Genomic DNA, 15,702 nt, shown 5'->3' on the forward strand with positions numbered 1-15,702 from the left:
ATCTGTTTCTATTGAAATTTGGTTGGATTCAGGCTCATTTTGTGTCAGCACTGTAATTGTGCACAGAATGGTGGTCATGTGAGTCCAACCACAGTAGCAATGTTTCCATTGAAGTTTTTTTATGCACATTTTGGGATATCACATAAAAACTGCAGACGGAAACACAAAATGCAAATAAAATCTCCAAAATGTGCATATAAAATGTATACACTTGCTTGATAAGAAGAAATGCAAATAAACAATGATGGAAACACATGTAATAAACTCCTATTGAATTTATAGAAATAAAGGATACGCATCAAAAAGGTAATGTGACTGAATAATTCATTCAAAACTGGAATAACCAGCGGGCCATTAATCATCACATCTAAAATATTGCTCTGGTCATCCTGATATTACAGTGTCTAGAAAGTCCAAAAAAAGAGTTTGCAGAGCAAATAAGTTGAAAACAAACTTGAACTGTACGGAAGAGCAGGTTTATTAACACTTTTGAAAAATATCTTATAGATCCGTACAGTTATAGGAATGGATGAATGCACATATACAGTGCCCCCAGAAGTGTGTGACACACTGTGCTCCCAAACATGAGACAAGTTCTTTACAATGTTTTGTCTGCGTGCTCTAAACCGCCAATATTTTATTAATAAAACACGCACAGTGGCTACAATGTCTCCGGAAGTGATGATTTCATTCTTGCGGCTTTATTTGCACATTTTCTTAGCGATAATGTTTTTTATGCATATATAAAATTCGCAACTTGGATGGAAACATAGCTAGTGAGATCAGGTCAATATAAAACAACAAAGACTTGCATGCAAAACATTTTTTTTTTACTATTAATAGGGATTGCCAGGTATGATGATAATAGTAATAAGCAATGGCACAATGAACATATCTGTGTTTTTACAGCTGATGTGTGGTCACCCATAAACAGTTTGACATGTTCAGCTTCAGGCATATTCAGTTTGGTAGGTATTAGGGGTGGGCGATATACCGGTAGAAATTTGCCAACCGCTATACATGTGTCTATTTGTTTTATTAAATATTACTTTGACTGTTCAGCCGGTTCCCATCTCCTCCTTGCCCATTTGAATGTGTTACAAAAAGTTTATGCGCCATACCTCCCACCACCACTCCTGGAAAATCATCTTCTCTATTGTGGTAACACAAAATTGCCACAAGAGAAATGTGTACAGCACATAATGCGTACGCATTACACAGTCTGTCAGATAAATGGAGGAAGGCAGAGCGACTGCTCATTCCTCAAATTCATCTGAATGAGAAGATGAGAAGATTATGAAGGGAACAGTGAGTCTTCCATTGTGTGGAATTGGTTTGGCTCTAGAAAACGCGATACCAAGCAGAAAACAGCAATTTGCAAGGTTTGTACATTGTATATGTCGACATACAATATGTAATATTGTATCAGTGGTCTATCAGTGGTCAGGGCTTCATGTGAGACTGAGAGAAATTATGAAACACATGGTTTTTCACTGACAGCTGCACGTGATATTAGATGAAAAGCATGTCTAGTACGCAAGAAAATGTCACTGAAACCGCCTCTGAGACCCGAAGTTTTGCTTGAGCGACCACCAAGGCAAATTCAGTAAGATTCATCCCATGCTCCAAACATGCCTCCCATCCAAACACGCGCAGCTGTGTTTTGTGCGAGTGTTGCATGGACGCGCAATCTGAAACACGCAAGTGCACGCGAGTATTGAAGGCATCCCAGTCCTGTCATTTGTGCTCCAGTGACAGAAAAAGTGCAGATCACACCCACTACTCATTCTGGTTTCTCACAATGTCATATGGGTTTTACAATACACATTAAAACCCTTTTTAAAATTCAGTTTGAATTATGTTTGAAATCAGGAAACAAACCATCCATACCATATTTTCCTTCAGATATTTTATATTTTCTTTATATAGATTACTAAAAACACTTAGAGCCTAATTAAGTTTTTATTTATGGATAAATTTTTATTTTATATGTTGCATTGCTTTGAGAAGATGTTAAGATTCTTGAGGGAAGTTAATAATAATAAGTATAATAATAAAAAGAAAAAGAAAGAGGATTAGTGCACATCAGATTTTTTTTTTTTACTTTATGTTTGTCAACTTGCAAATAAAGAGAAAATTATATAAGATTAAGTAGTTTTCATTTATAAAGTATTTAATTCACTGACTGGAATACTTAAAATTACACATAATATCTCATTACGGCTTAATATCGAATACAATTTTATTGATTTTTCAGAAGAATTCTTTTAACTATATTGTGATATATATCGTTATTGTGATATAAAATTAATCATATCGTGATATAAGATTTTGGTCATATCATCCATCCATAGTAGGTACTTAATTTTTTAAAAGAAACAGAAAACTATGAGGTTTAATTTTATATCTGCCCCTGAAATTGTCCAGAGACAATCCTAAAAGAATTCAGATCATTCCAGGCCAACGGTACGGGTGAGGTTACAGATGGGACGCTGAAGAAATCTACCAGAAACAAGGAAAAAAAACTAAACAAAAAAACAAAAAACAAAGAGGCTTTCCTCAGATTACCACACCAGATTTCACTACAATGCTTGGCTCAGATCAAGAGCTAAACAAAAGCTTTTGTAGCTTACTACTACTGTTGAACACAAAAGAGTTTTGGCATTTCTCAGACCACTGAATATCACAACCAGCTTGGGAAGATTTTTAAAGTAAACAGACTTGATCAGTGATGACAGGCCTTAGATGGGGAGGCTACTAGTATAACAGTAAAAAAAAAAAAAAAACATGACGCAGCGCAATTAATATAAAAGAATGCGATGTCTCGAGAAGCACTTTTTTTGTTATTAACTATTTTTATTGATTCCAATGATAGATTAAAGAAACATGACAGGAAATAAGGAACCAATTTAAATTAACTTAAACCCTTCCCTCTGAACAATCCCACCCCCCACCCGACAAAAACACACACCTTAGTGGTCTGGTAGTAAATTAATAATGACACATAAATAAACAATAAGTCAGCAGAAAATATTTAGAAACAAAAAACACCCAAACAAGCAAAAAAACAAAAAAAAAACAATAAGAATGCATATAGACATTTAACATTGCCTGTCTCCATCCACTGTCTCCCCCCGAGAGCCCTCCAAAAAAAAAAAAAAAAAAAAATCTAAATATCTACCCCATTTTTTTATTAAATAAACCCATGCTGCCCAGTCTTCTATAAATCATCCTCTCAAAAGCCGCCACTCTGCCCAACTCCGAGCACCCAACACATCACAGATAAAATTCTGAACCATCAACCAAAAATCTTGAATCTTAACACACCACCAAAAAACATGAGTACTCGCCAGCAGGTAGGTATGTCTTTGAGACCAAGTCTATACAATCTAGAGGAGGTCCAATAGAAACGATGCAAAATCTTAAATTGTAACAGATGCACCCTTGCATCTCTAAATGTAGACTTGATGTTTTGTAGAATCCTAGCCCACACTCCCTCCTCAAATACCAAGTTTAAATCTTTCTCCCATAATCTCGAGTGAAGTTGAAGCTCCATCCCCCAGATTCTGAATTAACAGGGAATAATACACTGGATGCCTCATGACCTTTTCCAAAAGGCAGTAATCACCACTTCCAGAGTATCTGCCACTTTAGGGGGGTGTATACTACTCTCAAAAACGTCATGCCGGGGGTTCCCTGGCCTGTGTCAAAGGAGGGAGGAGTGTGACGAAGAGGGCGGGGCCAGGCCATGAGTCAGCACGGCCAGCTCCCAATCGGGTTAATCAGCCGAGGAGAGGGATAAGGCCGATCCGGATGCAGCAGTTCGAGAGAGAGAGAGCCTCACGCAGCTGCCGTTTGTGCATTTGTGTTTGGTGTCTTTGTTTTATTAAATATTATTTTCACTGTTCAGCCGATTCCCGCCTCCTCCTTGCCCATTTGAACCATGTTACAAAAAAGCTTATGTGCCATACCTCCCACCACCACTCCTGGAAAATCATCTTCCTATCTTATAGGAAGCTAATAGTTCCTAATAGCTGCTAATAGTTCCAGGGCAAAACAGAACAATAATGGGGAAAGAGGGCAACCCTGTAGGGTGCCCCTGTCCAGAGTAAAATAATCAGAAATTAATCCATTTGTTTGTACCGCCGCTACCGGGTGTCTACAAAGTAACTTAATCCATCCAATAAACATACTCCCAAACCCATACATTTCCAAAATGTTAAAAAGATAATCCCATTCTACCATATCAAACGCCTTTTCGGAGTCAAGTGAGATGGCAGCGATCGGAGTCTGATCATTCGCCACTGACCTCATGATGATGATGAAATGCCTAATGTTATCAGAAGAGCTACGGCCCCAAATAAACCCCACCTGATCTATATACAGTGGTGTGAAAAAGTGTTTGCCCCCTTCCTGATTTCTTATTTTTTTGCATGTTTGTCACACTTAAATGTTTCAGATCATCAAACAAGTTTAAATATTAGTCAAAGATAACACAAGTAAACACAAAATGCAGTTTTTAAATGAAAGTTGTTATTATTAAGGGAAAACAAAATCCAAACCTACATGGCCCTGTGTGAAAAAGTGATTGCCCCCTAAACCTAATAACTGGTTGGGCCACCCTTAGCAGCAACAACTGCAATCAAGCGTTTGCGATAACTTGCAATGAGTCTTTTACAGCGCTGTGGAGGAATTTTGGCCCACTCATCTTTGCAGAATTGTTGTAATTCAGCCACATTGGAGGGTTTTCGAGCATGAACTGCCTTTTTAAGGTCATGCCACAGCATCTCAGTAGGATTCAGGTCAGGACTTTGACTAGGCCACTCCAAAGTCTTCATTTTGTTTTTCTTCAGCCATTCAGAGGTGGACTTGCTGGTGTGTTTTGGATCATCGTCCTGCTGCAGAACCCAAGTTTGCTTCAGCTTGAGGTCACGAACAGATGGCCAGACATTCTCCTTTAGGATTTTTTGGTAGACAGCAGAATTCATGATTCCATTTATCACAGCAAGTCTTCCAGGTCCTGAAGCAGCAAAACAGCCCCAGACCATCACACTACCGCCACCATATTTTACTGTTGGTATGATGTTCTTTTTCTGAAATGCGGTGTTACTTTTACGCCAGATGTAATGGGACACACACCTTCCAAAAAGTTCAACTTTTGTCTCGTCAGTCCACAGAGTATTTTCCCAAAAGTCTTGGGGATCATCAAGATGTTTTCTGGCAAAAATGAGACGAGCCGTAATGTTCTTTTTACTCAGCAGTGGTTTTCGTCTTGGAACTCTGCCATGCAGGCTTTTTTGCCCAGTCTCTTTCTTATGGTGGAGTCATGAACACTGACCTTAACTGAGGCAAATGAGGCCTGCAGTTCTTTGGATGTTGTTGTGGGGTCTTTTGTGACCTCTTCGATGAGTCGTCGCTGCGCTCTTGGGGTAATTTTGGTCGGCCGGCCACTCCTGGGAAGGTTCACCACTGTTCCATGTTTTCGCCATTTGTGGATAATGGCTCTCACTGTGGTTCTATGGAGTCCCAAAGCTTTAGAAATGGCTTTATAACCTTTTCCAGACTGATAGATCTCAATTACTTTCTTTCTCATTTGTTCCTGAATTTCTTTGGATCTCGGCATGATGTCTAGCTTTTGAAGATCTTTTGGTCTACTTCACTTTGTCAGGCAGGTCCTATTTAAGTGATTTCTTGATTGAGAACAGGTGTGGCAGTAATCAGGCCTGGGTGTGGCTAGAGAAAATTGAACTCAGGTGTGATAAACCACAGTTAAGTTATGTTTTAACAGGTGGGGCAAACACTTTTTCACACAGGGCCATGTAGGTTTGGATTTTGTTTTCCCTTAATAATAACAACCTTCATTTAAAAACTGCATTTTGTGTTTACTTGTGTTATCTTTGACTAATATTTAAACTTGTTTGATGATCTGAAACATTTAAGTGTGACAAACATGCAAAAAAATAAGAAATCAGGAAGGGGGCAAACACTTTTTCACACCACTGTATATAAGAGATGTCATAACTTCATCGGTTAGCCCACATTTTTGACAATATTTTAATGTCTAGCTAGATCAGGGAAATTGGATGGTAACTCTTACATTCGCTTGGATCTTTGTTCTTTTTAAGAATCAGACTGATCCAGGCTTGTGTCATGGTTGGCGGAAGCTTTCCATTTTTTAATGATTACGTATAAACTTCTAATAAAAGTGGAGCCAATTCTGTAGCATAAGATCTAAAAAATTCAGTGGCAAATACGTCTGGCCCAGGAGCTTTGCCTGTAGGCAAGGTCTTAATTTCCTCACGAAGCTCCTCCAAGGTTATCTCAGATTCAAGATAATTTTTTTGCTCAGTCGTCAGTTTAGGGAGTTCTAATGGTTCCACAACATTTCTAATAGCTTCATCAGTAGACGAAGACATACTACTATACTAATACTACAACTATAGAGATCAAGATTTAAAAGCATTATTAATATCAATGGCCGAGGTAAAAATTCCACAACCAGCAGATTTCACTGAGGGAATGGTAGAAAGACTCTCTCTGCTTTATATATCTAGCCAAAAGCTTCCCTGCCTTGTCCCCAGACTCAAAATATGTCTTGTCCTGAATAACCAACATTCCACCTTCCGTGACAAAATAGTATTATATCTGTATTTCAATCAGGTAAATTCTCTGAGGCCATCAGACAACATTCGACGCTTAAGCTGTGCCTCAGCACTTTTAATAATCCCTTTCAACTCCACGAGTTCTCATGCTTTGGATTTTTTGATGAATGAGGCATACTGTATGATCCGACCCCTAAGAACCGCCTTAAGTGCCTCCCAAGCCACACCCATAGAGGATACTGAGGACCAGTTGGCCTCCATATAAACATTGATTTCAGCCTTTAACATTTGTTGGAAATCAGGATTTTGTAAAGGGATACATTAAAGTGCCAGCAATATGATTTCTTTTTCTCCATATGTGGCAACACCTCCAAATTCATCAGGGTGTGATCTGAGACTAAGATGTTTCCAATTGAACAATCAACAACAGATGAAATGAGGGACTTAAGATATATATATATATATTTAAAAAAATCTATTCTAGAATAAATCTTATGGACTGATGAAAAAAATTTATAGTCCCTCCCAGATGGGTTTAAAAGTCACCAAATATCTTTAAGACCAAGATTTTTACACATCCTGTGAAGCATCAATGTTGCTCTAGGGAGATTACACACTTTTGCTGCACTATGATCAAGGACTGAATCCATCAATAGATTAAAGTGTCCTCCCAATTTTATATCATGAGGGGTGCCAGCGGCTTGCAGCATCCCTTCAAGATCTATAAAAAAGCCCTGATCGTCAGCGTTAGGTGCGTAAATATTAGCTAAATTCTAATATTTACCTTTGCCCCTGAATTTCTGCTAAAACAATAATGACTCTTCCTAATTTGTCTTTAATCTGTTTGAGACATTTGAATTGTAGATTTTTACTTATCAATGTAATGACTCCCATGCTCTTACTTGAGCCAGCACTAAAGAAAACATGTCCACCCCCTATCTTCCCAAATTTTTTAGCTTCCTGCGGGGAAAGTTATGTTTCTTGAAGAAACATTATTTAAGAAAATAAATAACCTTCCTTCTTTTTATGGGGTCCCCCAACCCATTCACATTCCATGTGGAGAGAGACAATACACTCATATTAACATTTGACATTTTGACATATTAGAAAAAACAGATTGTGTGTCAAACATAAAATTATAAAGACCACATTCCAGCATTAGTGCAACAGTCAAACCCCAAACAGAAAAAAGAAAAACGTGTGCATTAACCCCGCGCATGACTGCGCCAACCGGCGTCCATCCCTCTAAACTCAAACAGTCCATGTACGCCTACGAGAGCCCCTGGGACAACTTTGCCATCAGATTGCTCGAGTCTGGTGTTTCTATACAAATTTTGTGAGACAAAATTATATAACAGAAAATAATCTATAAAACAAACTCCAGCCAATAGGCAGAATAAACACAAAGAACGTGTAGGTTCATTTACAAAACTGTCTCGAAGGTGTGTTCCTCCACAAAACAAACTCCAGCCGCTAGCGGAACCAGCACGCACACACACACACACACACACACACACAAAATCCGTTCAGTTTCCTTGGACATTCAAATGAGTGTTCAGTGAGCCGACTGTTCATGAGTGCAACAGATGACCTAATCCTTCCAATGTCCTGCAAAAAAATATTCTACAAAACAAACTCCAGCCAATAGGAGGCATAAACACAAGGAACATGCAGATTCATCCACAGCTGTCCCGAAGGAGTGTTATTCCACAAAACAAACTCCAGTCACTACCCGGAACCAGCAAAAAAAGAAACTTGTTGTGGGCATGTAAATATTTTGCGGCCATCCTTAGTATCTATTCGCAATTTGGCCGGGAACATCATTGCAAAAGCAACCTTCCATTGATGTAAGAGTTTCTTGAATTCCATTGATGCAAAAGTTTCTTGAAGGAGTGTTATTCCACAAAACAAACTCCAGCCGCTAGGCGGAACCAACACAAAAAGAAACAAAAAGGTGCCCAGCTTCCTCAGACAGTCAAGTGTATGTTCAGCGAGTCAAGCTCACTTGGGAGCAACATGAAAATCACCAAATGGCTTACTCACCCCACTGTCTCTATGAAGGAAATGTTTGCTGTGGGCAGGTAAATATTTTGTGGTCGTCCTTAGTATCTATTCACAATTTGGCTGGGAACATCAGTGCAAAAGCGACCTTCCGTTGATGTAAGAGCTTCTTGCATTCCTTGAATCAATCACATTTCTCTCGTCGAATTCGCAAAGTCCAGGAAAAATAAAATGTTGTGGTTCTTCCAAGAAAGCTTTCCTTTACTCCTCACCTTGTGTAACACAAGATCTTTATCGGAAGATCTCAGAAATTTGGGGTCTGTCTTTCTCAGCGGATCTCCGAGTCGGGACCCTGTGAGCTCGCTTGATTTCCAGCTTATGGCCTATTATGTCGAGCAGACTCGGGAAGAGCTCGTCTAGGAATTTCACCATATCAAGGCCTTCCTCATGCTCAGGAATTCCAACAATTCGGACGTTGTTTTGCCGATTACCATTTTCAAGGTCTTCCAGCTTTTCCCAAACATGTTCCAAATCTACTTTGGTCACTAGTGGGTTAGCAGCTAATTCCCTCTCTGATGACTCCAGATAATCGATCCATTTCTCAAAGTCCCCGATTCTTGTAACCAACTCAGTGAATTTCATCTCCATCGCCGTAATCTATCAACGTATTACAGCAAGATCCTCCAAGTCAGCCACGACCTTCGCCAGCATTACAGACATACTGGACAGTTGCCGTTGAATCTCTCCCACCGCACCGTCCAAACTGAGTCCCTGTGGCCCTGTCTGGGGTATCAGCTTGAGCACGTAAGTGTCTTTTAATATCTCCATAGCCCAAGGATTTTGAATTCTTTGACATGTTGACTTCATAGAACAATTATGTAACAGGGTGTATCGCACCTCACCGGCTTAAGACACAAAAATAATTAAAAACTAGTAAAATACGCAGAGCTCGCAGTTCATACGTCCGACCCCCGCATGGTGCCACGCGACCTCGAGAAGCACTTTTAAAAGTTGCCTTTATTTTTAAATCGGCATGTAAAAACATGGCACTCATGCGAGACGATGAAAAAACAGCGAGACATAGCACAACAGTCAAAGACGTCTGTCAAGTGCATGTTCACATAGAAAACAATGAAAAAATAGCGAGGATATACGCATAAGAATACAATTTGCACAGCTGATATTTTACATAGTTTTTGTCCACTGGAAATATTATGTTAAGGTGAATTTTGAATGTTTTATCTGTTGAATGAACGATCTACACCAAGATACATAATGTTCAGTAAATCCCTAAAGCCTTGTATTCTCTTCAAATGAAATATGGTGTCTACTCTGACTAATATTTCCTGAGTAAATGTTTAGAATGAACATACTATGGACATTAGTTCCAGAGATGCCTCATTCAATAAAGGTAATTGTTTTTGTACAAATGTTAGAAACAGTGACACTACAAGTCCGATACCAGTTCAACAAGTGTTTGTGTGCATGTTTGTATTTAATGAGATTCTGCAGTGCATGTGGCTTGTGTTGAGTGGATTAGCAGTATTATGACATCATCCCCCTCCACCCTTATTGTATGCCTTTGTCTTTTCCATTTCAGAGACTCAACACCTTTCCTGATCTTTCTTCTTCTATTGTGCCCAATGCTTTGTGCCTCCACCTAACTACCTGTTACTGCACTATACACACACACCACTTACCATCACATATTACACAAACACATGCAAAAATTCCTACATTATATCAGTTCTGCAATCAATACAACTGTTACATAACTTGAAGAGTTGTTGAATTCAACATTGTTTGTGACTTCTCAAAACAAAGCCATTCTGCAGTTTGAGTGCGTGAACGTATATGAAAGTCTGTGTTCATGTCTGAGCAGGTCCAAAGCATATAGTACAAATAAGTTGTTTGTCAGTTTTTCTGCTGAACTGAGATTGCGATCTGACTTACTACGTAACTCATATTTATCCTGAAATCAGTTGTTTTCTTCATAAGTCTACGAGGCATAGTATTTGTCAGAGTTGGTACATCAAAGGAAATCTAGTAATTCTGCCTTGCGGCAATTTGGAGATGAAACAAAAGGATTCCATGCACACAAGTGAGGAGAAGAGAATTAGACCTAATGGACTGTCATCATAAAATGCATCTTGGGGAAATAAATAGCTTTTTTCTGTGTTCATGGATGTTGAGCCAGTGTAAACACAACATCCGTATCTGTAGTTTAGGCCAACAACATGCATTAAAATTATGAAGGTACAAACCACTGGAACTGTATAAAGACAACATGGTTCATCAAATGCATCTGATTTTAAATAATAACAGTTGGTTTTCAAGATGAAAACACCGTTGCACAGGCTGAAATGGTACATGTATTGATACTACCTCACTTGAGTGTGACCCCTAATTCAGTGGCCATACTGACAAGCTGAAGCAATAAGAATTAACCATTTATCAACATTATTTACAGTTGAAGTCAGAAGTTTACATACACTTAAGTTGAAGTCATTAAAACTCATTTTTAACCACTCCACAGATTTAATATTAGCAAACTATAGTTTTGGCAAGTCATTTAGGACATCTACTTTGTGCATGACATAAGTAATTTTTCCAAAACAATTTTTACAGACAGATTATTTCACTTAATTGACTATATCACAGTTCCAGTGGGTCAAATGTTTAACTACACTAACTTAAATGTGCCTTTAAGCAGTTTGCAAAATTCCAGAAAATTATGTCAAGCCTGTAGACAATTAGCCAGTTAGCTTCTAATAGGAGGTGTACTGAATTGGAGCTGTACCTGTGGATATATTTTAAGGCCTACCTGCAAACTCAGTGCCTCTTTGCTTGACGTCATGGGAAAATCAAAAGAAATCAGCTAAGACCTCAGAAAAAAAATTTGTGGACCTCCACAAGTCTAGCTTATCCTTGTGAGCAATTTCCAAATGCCTAAAGGTACCATGTTCATCTGTAAAAACAATAGTACGCAAGTATAAACACCATGGGACCACGCAGCCATTACACCCCTCAGGAAGGAGATGCATTCTGTCTCCCAGAGATTAACTTAGTTTGATGCGAAAAGTGCAGATCAATCCCAGAACAACAGCAAAGGACCTTATGAAGATGCTGGAGGAAACAGGTAGACAAGTATCTATATCCACAGTAAAACGAGTCCTATATCAACATAACCTGAAAGGCTGCTCAGCAAGGAAGAAGCCACTGCTCCAAAACCGCCATAAAAAAGCCAGACTACAGTTTGCAAGTGAACATGGGGACAAAGATCTTACTTTTTGGAGAAATGTCCTCTGGTCTAATGAAACAAAAATTGAACTGTTTGACCATAATGACCATCGTTATGTTTGAAGGAAAAAGGGTGAGGCTTGCAAGCCGAAGAACACCATTCCAACCGTGAAGCATGGGGTGGCAGCATCATGTTGTGGGGGTGCTTTGCTGCAGGAGGGACTGGTGCACTTCACAAAATAGATGACATCATGAGAAAGGAAACTTATGTGGATATATTGAAGCAACTTCTCAAGACATCAGCCAGGAAGTTAAAGCTTCGTCGCAAATGGGTCTTCCAAATGTACAATTACCCCAAGCATACCTCCAAAGTTGTGGCAAAATGGCTTAAGGACAACAAAGTCAAGGTATTGGAGTGGCTATCACAAAGCCTTGACCTCAATCTGATTTATGGGCAGAACTGAAAAAAGTGTGCAAGCAAGGAGGCCTACTAACCTGACACAGTTATACCAGTTCTGTCTGGAGGAATGGGCCAAAATTCCAGCAACTTATTGTGAGAAGCTTGTGAAAGGCTACCCAAAATGTTTGACAAAAGTTAAACAATTTAAAGGCAATGCTACCAAATACTAACAAAGTGTATGTAAACTTTTGACCCACTGGGAATGTCATGAAAGAAAGAAAAGCTGAAAGAAATAATTCTCTCTACTATTATTCTGACATTTCACATTCTTCTAATAGTGATCCTAACTGACCTAAGACAGGGAATGTTTTCTACGATTAAATATCAGGAATTGTGAAAAAAAACTGGGTTTAAATGTACTTGGCATATAAGGTGTATGTAAACTTCTGACTTCAACTGTATGTTAACACCTGACAGCAAGCCATAGCATAATCAGTAATATACTGTACCAGACAGGGGCCCAATCATAGGCTCCTATTCAGTCATTAAATGCTCAAATCCAAGAGCTCACAGCTCTTACTGGTCTGATTCCAGAAATCCATGAGCTCATAATTGCTCTGCTAAATGCTATGCAGTCTCAACAGGAATAGGTTTCCAGCCATGATGATTTAACTCTGATTCGATGTGTGTGCTGACATCCAGGACAAATGATGGGGAATGCCCTTGGGGCATCATTTGTGCATTGCCATTGCTGTTCTAGTGTACCATTACAATTGATGGGTGATGTGTGCCAATACCAAGTGTTCTTGGGGACCATCCATGCAGGACACGAGTCACGAGTAGCGCACTGCTGGTCACCAGCTCCTTTAAAAGGAATAGTTCACCCAAAAATTAAAATTTGCTGATAATTTACTCACCCTCAGGCCATCCAAGATGTATCTGAGTTTCTTTCTTCATCAAAACAGAATTTAAGACGGTTTTGTTTACATCGTTTATTATTATTTGGAAATGTTTTTTTATTTATTTTATATTGTTTTGAAATTGTTTTGGTTTGTGAACGGCACAAGTTTCTCTTGTAAACAATGACGCGCTTCCTGACTCCTCCTCCACGTGATGCGTGACCTTACCAATGAGCTTATGTCATCCCTCTCATGAGCGCATGTCACAGAGATGTATGGAAGTGAACATTTGTAGTTAAAAAGTATATAAGTATTGTTTTGTTTCTAAAAATAATCAATCGTTTGCGTTCAGAAGAACTTTATTTGTCAAAAATTATTTTGATTCACCCTAAATATGCATTTTGGACTGTCAAAAAATGGAGGACATTCACTTGCATTGTTTAGAGGAGGAGGCCTGAAAAGAAATCCTAAGTCTTAAATTCTGTTTTGATGAAGAAAGAAACTTAGATACATCTTGGATGGCCTGAGGGTGAGTAAATTATTAAACACCAAGCCATGCCAATGCAAAGAGTACAGAGTTTAGCAACACTCTCTGGCTGAACTTGATTCAATCGTTAACACTGGTTCCACGTGTTTGAAATTAGTTCTTAAAATGCTTTGTGTAGAAAAAAACTAGTTGAATTGGGTAAACCCAACAACAATAGATGCATAAATGTAACTCAAATAATCTCTTATTTCTTTATGCACTAACTAGTGAAAGTGAATGTTAGCAGGCTAAATACACACTGGTTGGAAGCACAGCAATTGCACAACAATGCGAGCAATCAATTTGATGTGTGACATCTACCTGTCCTCATTGTTAGCTCAACCATCCAAACTTCACCATAATGGTAACCCCAAAACTCCAACATAACAGAAACTCTTATAAATCTTAACATAAAAAAAAAAAAAAAAAAACATTAAACACTAACAAGTTTCCACCTTTATATTCATCTTGCACAAAAACACTTAATTTTAACATTTACTCTTCCTGAGTCCCATGCAAACATGCTGGGAAATGGAAATCCCATGCCCAGTTTCATCAATGCTAAATTAACACCACAAAATGAATTAATGTAGTCCCAACACAAATGGATTAAGTAAACTTCTATTTTACAAATTTAAATGGATAGAACACAGAGAAATCAAGTTGTGACAAAGTGCTCTAGAAATGGGATCTTTAATTGAATAAATTGAACAAACAGCAAAATAATTTTTTTAAGTGTATAGGATCACATTATCATCACCACATTGAGTGTGATGAAACAAAAGGTAAAAAAATAAATAAATAAAAAATCTGGTGTGTATTATTGTCATTGGAAGACTTCCTGACATATGTTTTGGCACGTTTTCATTGCATATGCACACAGTGAGTGTGCACAATAATGGGATAACACCAAACAAAGAGACTCTGGAGAGGACATAGTGGTAAGTTAATGCAGACAAACTTAGAGTGTGATGTATCAGGACACTGATAATGATGTCTGATTCATCTTTTGTTAGCAAAAGAAGGTTATGGTCAACTGAAGCCCTGATTTATATCTGAATCAGACTGTGGGTCTTTGAGAACATGACATACATCTCCCATTCCCATACAAAGTACACTACACATTCTTTGGAGCAAAAATATATATGGATGGTATAAAGAACTTGTTACTGTCATATGCTAATATAACCACATGAATTCTATCTTATAATACAACTATAACACTCGCATACAATACATACCAACACACAAAGCATGTACATGAGCATTAGCAAACAAGTTTGTTTTTATGTGTCGGTTTGTGTATATGTTGCAAGTCATGTCTAGCCTGGCACGTCCAAGTCCTACTGTTGCATGTAAACAGAATGGTCATGATCACTTTCACCAGCAACAGTTTTAAACATACACGCATACATACAGCTCTGGAAAAAATTAAGAGACCGCAGCAAAATTATCAGTTTCTCTGGATTTACTATTTATAGGTATGTGTTTGAGTAAAATTAATATTTTTGTTTTATTCTATAAAGTACTGACAATATTTCTCCCAAATTCCAAATAAAAATATTGTCATTTAAAGCATTTATTTGCAGAAAATGACAATTGATCAAAATAACAAAAAAGATGCAGTGTTTTCAGACCTCGAATAATGCAAAGAAAACAAGTTCATATTCATTTTTAAACAACACAATACTAATGTTTTAACTTACAAAGAGTTCAGAAACCAATATTTAGTGGAATAACCCTGATTTTCAAACACAGCTTTCATGCGTCTTGGCCTCTACCAGTCTTTCACATTGCTGCTGGGTGACTTGATGCCACTCCTGGCGCAAAAATTCAAGAAGCTCGGCTTTGATGCCTTGTGGCCATCCATCTTCCTCTTGATCACATTCCAGAGGTTTTCAATGGGGTTCAGGTCTGGAGATTGGGCTGGCCATGACAGGGTCTTGATCCAGTGGTCCTCTATCCACACCTTGATTGACCTGGCTGTGCGGAATGGAGCATTGTCCTGCTGGAAAAACCAATCCTCAGAGTTGG

General features: G+C 38.4%; 1 protein-coding gene across 1 annotated transcript in view; it reads right to left on the minus strand.

Moving 5' to 3' along the window:
- tmem198b (transmembrane protein 198b) overlaps positions 1 to 15,702 on the minus strand; it is a 62,677-nt gene that overhangs the window by 45,844 nt on the left and 1,131 nt on the right. The gene's annotated exons all lie outside the window — the stretch shown is intronic.

The sequence above is a fragment of the Myxocyprinus asiaticus genome, chromosome 9 (assembly GCF_019703515.2).
Source record: "Myxocyprinus asiaticus isolate MX2 ecotype Aquarium Trade chromosome 9, UBuf_Myxa_2, whole genome shotgun sequence".
Classification (NCBI taxonomy): domain Eukaryota; kingdom Metazoa; phylum Chordata; class Actinopteri; order Cypriniformes; family Catostomidae; genus Myxocyprinus; species Myxocyprinus asiaticus.